This window comes from Oncorhynchus clarkii, chromosome 33, assembly GCF_045791955.1.
Source record: "Oncorhynchus clarkii lewisi isolate Uvic-CL-2024 chromosome 33, UVic_Ocla_1.0, whole genome shotgun sequence".
Taxonomy (NCBI): domain Eukaryota; kingdom Metazoa; phylum Chordata; class Actinopteri; order Salmoniformes; family Salmonidae; genus Oncorhynchus; species Oncorhynchus clarkii.
The window spans coordinates 4,961,730-4,968,463 of NC_092179.1; the positions used below are offsets into that span (position 1 = coordinate 4,961,730).

Consider the following 6,734-nt stretch of genomic DNA (forward strand, 5'->3'; position numbering starts at 1 on the left):
GATGTTTTATGGTCTGTGTACGGCTGGAGAGGGAGTTATCCTACCAGGTGGTTGACAGACCCAGGTTTTATGGCGTCTTACTGGCCAACAGGTCGGCCAATCATTAACAGTGTACCTGACACATGATGATTTAATAGAGGCAGACAGAGTAGGCGACATAAAACATTTAAACATGCATGGAACCCAACCCAGTTTGATACGGACCAGAGGGGTTGCATCACTGTAAAGTAGTGAGAATTGTTTACAGTGCAAAGAATCTTAGAGGCCTGTTTCCTGGGCCCAGAATAAAACTAGTCATGGACTAAAAACATGCTTAACTGAGAATCAACATTTGAATTGCTCTTTTTAGTTCAGGACTATGTCTTAAATACCATTGCATATCCACTGACATGTTGAACTGTTCAACAGTCTACTTTGCCTACTTCAACATGTTGGGTTGTGTTCATTCAAGGTGCCTATTCTATTTCCTGTACTATTGCCTATTCAGCGACAAGAGTCAGCGCACCTGAATAGAAATACTGATCCTAACTCAATTGGGATGCATCCAAATTGGCACCATTTCCCCTACAAAGTGCACTACTTTTGACCAGATCCCTATGGTCCCAGGTCAAAAGTAGTTCACTATGTAGGGGATAGAATGCCATTTGGGACACCGACCAGGTTGCTATGATAGAGAGGTGAAGTTGACATATCTCTGCCTCTATTCCCACATGCCATCTGTTCATGATTTGTGAATAGCTTTTGTCTTTTCCTTTTGTGTTGTGCTTTGATACACCACACCTTTAAAATGTGACTCCTCTGAGGCTCTCACCCTCTTCCTCTATCAGGGTCACGTCATGTGAGGTTATTTTGTGGTTGGCAGCTTGGGGCTGCTTTTAAAAACATATTTTATACTCCTTTTTCTCCTTAATTTTGTGGTATCCAATTGGTAGTTACAGTCTTGTCTCATCACTGCAACTCCCCTACGGACTCAGTAGAGGCGAATGTCGAGAGCCGTGCGTCCTCTGAAACACGACCCTGCTTAAGCAGCACTGCTTCTTGACACACTGCTCTCTTAACCCGGAAGCCAGCCGTCAGAGGAAACGGCATCCAACTGATGACCGAAGTCAACTTGCAGGCGCAAGCATGCCACAAGGAGTCTCTAGAGCACGATGAGACAAGGAAATACCAGCCAAACCCTCCCCTAACCTCGACGACGCTGGGCCAATTGTGCGCCGCCTCATGGGTCTCCCGTACACGGCCGACTGTGGCACAGCCTGGGATGCAGTGCCTCAGACCGCTGCGCCACTCGGGAGACTCGGGGGCTGCTTTTCTGAATGGAAACTGTTCCTTTGAGCGAGACATGTTATACGATTCCCCGCTTCTAAGTAACCCTGACGTTGGTCATCTTTTCTGATTCCAGTTCTAGTATTCCATATTGCACTATAAATGAGCTACCTGACTTATTCCTGAAAGCAGCGGTATGTTTCAGTGCTTGTTCCCCAGCGAGTTCTCACGGGGCAGGAATTCGACATGTTTTGACTGGATGGGTCTTTACTACCGTGCTAATCACCCTGAACTCTGGAATGAACAGAACAGAGATCAACCTGTAGGCTTTTTATCCACGCCTCTGGCCTCCAGTCAGGTACACCATGTGAGGAGGGAGATGGTGCCTTTCTTCTGGGGGAAAAATATAGCCTCTCCCGGATCGGTTTGTGGTGCATCGCCAACCATTATGGCCGTCGCGCCAAACACGAGTTGGCAAAACAGTACAAGCAGATCTAGAACCTGGCTAGAGGAAAGAAACACCTTTTTAATGTCTCTATTTTCTTGGAAGATAGTGTATGTATCAAATGGTGGAGAAGCTTAAACCTATGAACCCTATATTTAGTGTACTAGTTGACGCTGCAGTCTTTTGGCCTAAAGGCACTGGAGACAGAATTACGTGCTCTTCTTTTTGAAACTTAAGATAAGTGTCTTTCTGTACAATTCCACAGCTTACACACACACACACACACACACACACACACATTCTCTCTCTCTCTCCCTTTAACAGCAGGGCGTAGCCCGCCTTTGGTAATCACCAGTGATCGTGTTCAGGATCCCTGCTATGAATGATCTTGACATCAACATAATTATAATTTTTCATGTCAGCAGCTAACTGAAGGGAGGGACTCCACCCTCCTGTCTATTCTCCGCTCTCTCCTCCGCAGTTGCAGCCTTTTCATTCAGGGCTTTTGTGTTCCAAAGCTCCACAGACCTGTTTGCAATCTCTCCTTTCACCAGTTGGAACACGCAGGCCAGAGACAATAAAGAATCTGGAATCTACCTGGGCGATAACAGTGTAAGAGTCAATGTTGAGACAATTATTCACTCTGTGTTTTACAATAAGTTAAAAACCATCAATAACCTTCTCTTAATAATATCTCTCTAGCGTCAAAGACCTTTCTATGCTGGAGGGGTTCTAAGCTAACGTATGGAATTGTTTTAAGATGGTCATACCAAGGAATATATAGCAATTAGATTTTTTATTTTAAGACCCCTCAAGGTATACAAAAATATATATACCAAAAAAAATATTGGATGAAACATTGAATTTGGCGTTACAGCTATTCGCCAATAGAAACGCATTGAATAACAGATTCACTACATGGAACAACAGATAGTCCCCAAAAAATAGGAAGTTTGTTCTGAAGTGTCTGTCCTACTGCATATCTGAGAGATATAACAAAGATCAAGAAACTATTTTATTTACTTTTTACATGTATTTATTCCCTTATTTTAAGCACTAACCTATTCACATATATACAGTGCATTCGGAAAGTCCTGTTGGAAGGCGAACCTTCGCCCCAGTCTGAGGTCCTGAGCGCTATGGAGCAGGTTTTCATCAATGATCTCTCTGTACTTTGTTCTGTTCTTTCCCTCAATCCTGACTAGTCTCCCAGTCCCTGCCGCTGAAAAACATCCACACAGCATGATGCTGCCACCACCATGCTTCACCGTAGGGATGGTGCCAAGTTTCCTCCAGACGCGACACTTGGCATTCAGGCCAAAGAGTTCAATCTGGTTTCATCAGACCAGAACATTTTGTTTCTCATGTTCAGAGAATCTTTAGGTGCTCTTTGGCTGACTCCAAGCGGGCTGTCATGTGCCTTTTACTGAGGAATGGCTTCCGTCTGGCCACTCTAGCACAAAGGCCTGATTGGTGGAGTACTGCAGAGATGGTTGTCCTTCTGGAAGGTTCTCCCATCTCCACAGAGGAACTCTGGAGCTCTGTCAGAGTGCCCATCAGGATATTGGTCACCTCCCTTAACAAGGCCCTTCTCTCCAATTTCTCAGTTTTAGGAAGCGTCTTGGTGGTTCCAAACTTCCTCCAAACTTCTTCCATTTAAGAATGATGGAGGCCACTGTGTTCTAAGGGACCTTCAACGCTGCAGCCATTTTTTGGTACCCTTCCACAGATCTGTGCCTCGACGCAATCCGGTCTCGGAGCTCTACCGACAATTCCTTCGACCTCATGGCTTGGTTTTTGTTCTGACTTGCACTATCAACTGTGAGACCTTATATATACAGGCTTGTGCCTTTCCAAATCATGTCCAATCAATTGAATTTACCACAAGTGGATTCCAATCAAGTTGTAGAAACATCTCAAGGATGATCAACGGAAACAGGATGCACCTGAGCTAAATTTTGAGTCTCATAGCAAAAGGTCTGAATACTTATGTAAATAAAGAATTTTTTGTTTTAAATTGGTAATACATTTGCAAAAATGGTTTACGCTTTGTCATTATGGGGTATTGTGTGTAGATTGATGAGGAACATTTGTATTTAATTCATTTTAGAATAAGGCTTTAACTTAACAAAATGGGGGAAAAGGGAAGGGGTCTGAATACTTTCCGAGTCCACTGTACTACCATTCATTTTTTAAACTGGATCCAGGGACCTTAAGATGAGTCTTGTGGGCGTCCCAGAGCAATACTGAGAATACAATAGTGTTCATTAGAGTCTCAGCTTTCCACAGAGGTGTCATAATAGCAAGCCAAACAGTATGGACGCTTACAGACCAATCTTCGGGATGTCTCATGATCTGACAAACACCGCTCTAACTCTGCCACCTTTCACCGCAGATGCAGAAGGGCGATATCGGTGGATGTGGTGGGATTGAGACACGGCCCATGCAAAACAGACTTTGATGGGGATTTTTTATTAAGTTAATTCGATTTCCGCGGGGGCGTGGACATTGTAGGCCAAGGTTAAAATCTCACCATTAGTTGAAAATTCTATTTTTCTAACAAGTGATCTAAGAGAAACCTGCCCTTTGGTCATACTCAGCAGTGCACAGGCACATCACTCAGAATGCTATAGGAAGACATTTCGTTCAAAGCAATGTATTAGGGTTTTAAGGATGCCGATGCTTCTCTATCATGTGGACTAGATAACTGTGTATCTGTATGTTGTATTTCTACAAACACTGCTTTCTTTCTAATGTAGCCTATAGCTGTAATACTCTGAATTAAGATGTTTTTCATGAAAGTGGAAGTCCAAATAACTACTTACCCTATTTCTGATGTCAGGTTTGGATGCTGTCAGTCATTCCATGTGAATGTTACTGAGAGTCACTCCGCCTATCTCCTCGCAGATAGCTCTAAGATAACGAACAGAAAGTCCTACCTAGCGTAAAACATTTACGAAAGGCCCACCTCAAAACATCAACAGGAAAACATACTGTCTCTAGTTGTAATCTCTTTATTCACTTTCAGGATTTTGCACAAACAAAAAAACGAATGAAATACACAAAAAAAGTCGTACAGAACTGATTCTGTTGCATACCGTACACACAATAGGTGTCCAAATGAATAACCAGCCATTAAACACCAACCTAGAATCCCCTTTTGTTCATAGCAAAAAGATCCTATACTAGAGAAAACATATTCACAACTTAAGTCTTCTATTCAAAAATGACAGTATATACAGTGATTCATCATAGCTCCCTCTCATTGAAGGAAGTTAACGCAGAGAACTTGTTCCTAGAGTGAAGGAAGTGCTTTAGTCATTCAGTGAGTTAAAAACAAAACAGTCTCTCTGTCAGAGAGACGGAAATGTATCATTTAGTGGCCTCATAAGTGTTGAATACTCCTAGATGGTTTCCCGGACCCAGATTAAGCCTACTCCGAGTGCTCAACTAAAAAAAAACTTGCTTCATGAACAACCTCCATTCAAAGTGCTTTTTTAGTCTAGGGCTAGGCTTAAGGTTGCTTCCAGCTTCACTCTGTCGATCGACATACGTGCATGTGCAAGGACTGAGTCTGTTCTTTTGGGGCAGCTCGCACTTTTGTCCACATTGTCGTTGCGTTCCACCCAGAGAGGAAGTCCGCCTTGTTGAATGTACATCCACTATTGTACCAACAATAGGTACAGAAACTCAGTACTTAGTGGGAAGGCTAGAGAAAGGTAGCCGACAGTACTGGCTGGAAGAATGCTTAATGGTCTAAACATTGATAAGGTCATAAGAGAGGAGAGACAGATTCCATTCAGAAAGGCAGAATGACAGACACAGAGTATAAAACCAACTGGGCATTTGCCCAAACTGATATGATTTAAACCCTTTACTACAGTTATTACATAGGTATAAGGGCATCTTAGGGTAAACAGTTGCCAGCCTTACAACTATTAAAGGGCAAAGGTCAGCCAATCATATCTGACAGGTAAAAAACAACTGACAGCAGAAAGGGAAAGTTCCCTGGACACCAATGGAGATTTTCCATTTATTTCATTGTTTTTGTTGTCCAGAATTAGGCTTAAACCCTAAATGTATGTCCACTGCTTTGACCGATATGTATGAATGTACTGTATGTGCCCTCGTGTTTAAAACAAAAAATGTAAAAAAGTGTCCATCCAGCATCATTATGTTAATGAATCATTACTGGGACTGACTAATAGTGTAATAAAGGTGACATTTCCATGGAGGGGTTGGGCATTGTCTCATATCCTGCTGCCAATATCTTTCAACATGATAACCTGTATGAAACATGTTCTCTAATCGTTTGGCACACACACTAGTTCAACTCTTATCAGGCTACAATACATAATAAAAAAAAAAACTGATTTGTAAATATCAAAATCTGCATGGGGACGATTCTAATTTCAAGGTAATGTGGTTAACTATTGTCTTTTGAGCTGTAGTAAATTCAACTCCGTAATTATTATACATAAATAGTGAGGTCGCAGGACAAGACTAATTAATTAACATTAAAACATAATAATCAAAATAAGAAGTTATAATACATGCATGAACTGTTAGACAAACTATTAAAGATGAAACTGCAAATAGATGCAGGGTAATGTTGTTGCGAGCCCCTATCAAAGAGGTTTGTCTCCGTGGTTACAGAAAGAATAATAAACATGGCTAAACGCTCCAGGCTCTCAGGCACCCAAATAGAAACGAGTTATTATCAATGTAAGACGGTGTCCAATGGCGTTTTCCAGAGTATTCTGTTGATTTGTCACGAAGATATATGTTACCATATAAGGAAGCTCATGTGACTTGAAAGTATTATCCAACATGGTCATGATTGGAATGAAATCTCAACTGCAGATGTGTAAAAAAAAAAAAAAAATGTCAAGTATAAAATGTAAATAAATTCTTTGCTTTTTCAGAAACACACACAACGACACACTATACACAACTATATATACAGACAGACAGGCATACATCCATTATTACGTGGGTTCAATTGGAGGCTGGCGTCCATGGC

At 41.8% G+C, this 6,734-nt stretch overlaps 1 protein-coding gene across 1 annotated transcript in view; it reads right to left on the reverse strand.

Moving 5' to 3' along the window:
- Nucleotides 1-4,709: 4,709 nt before the first annotated feature.
- LOC139393147 (Krueppel-like factor 5) overlaps nucleotides 4,710-6,734 on the reverse strand; it is a 32,612-nt gene continuing 30,587 nt past the window's right edge. The window contains exon 4 of the mRNA XM_071141516.1: nucleotides 4,710-6,734. This exon is cut by the window's right edge and continues 439 nt beyond it. The gene's annotated coding sequence lies outside the window, so the exon portion shown is untranslated.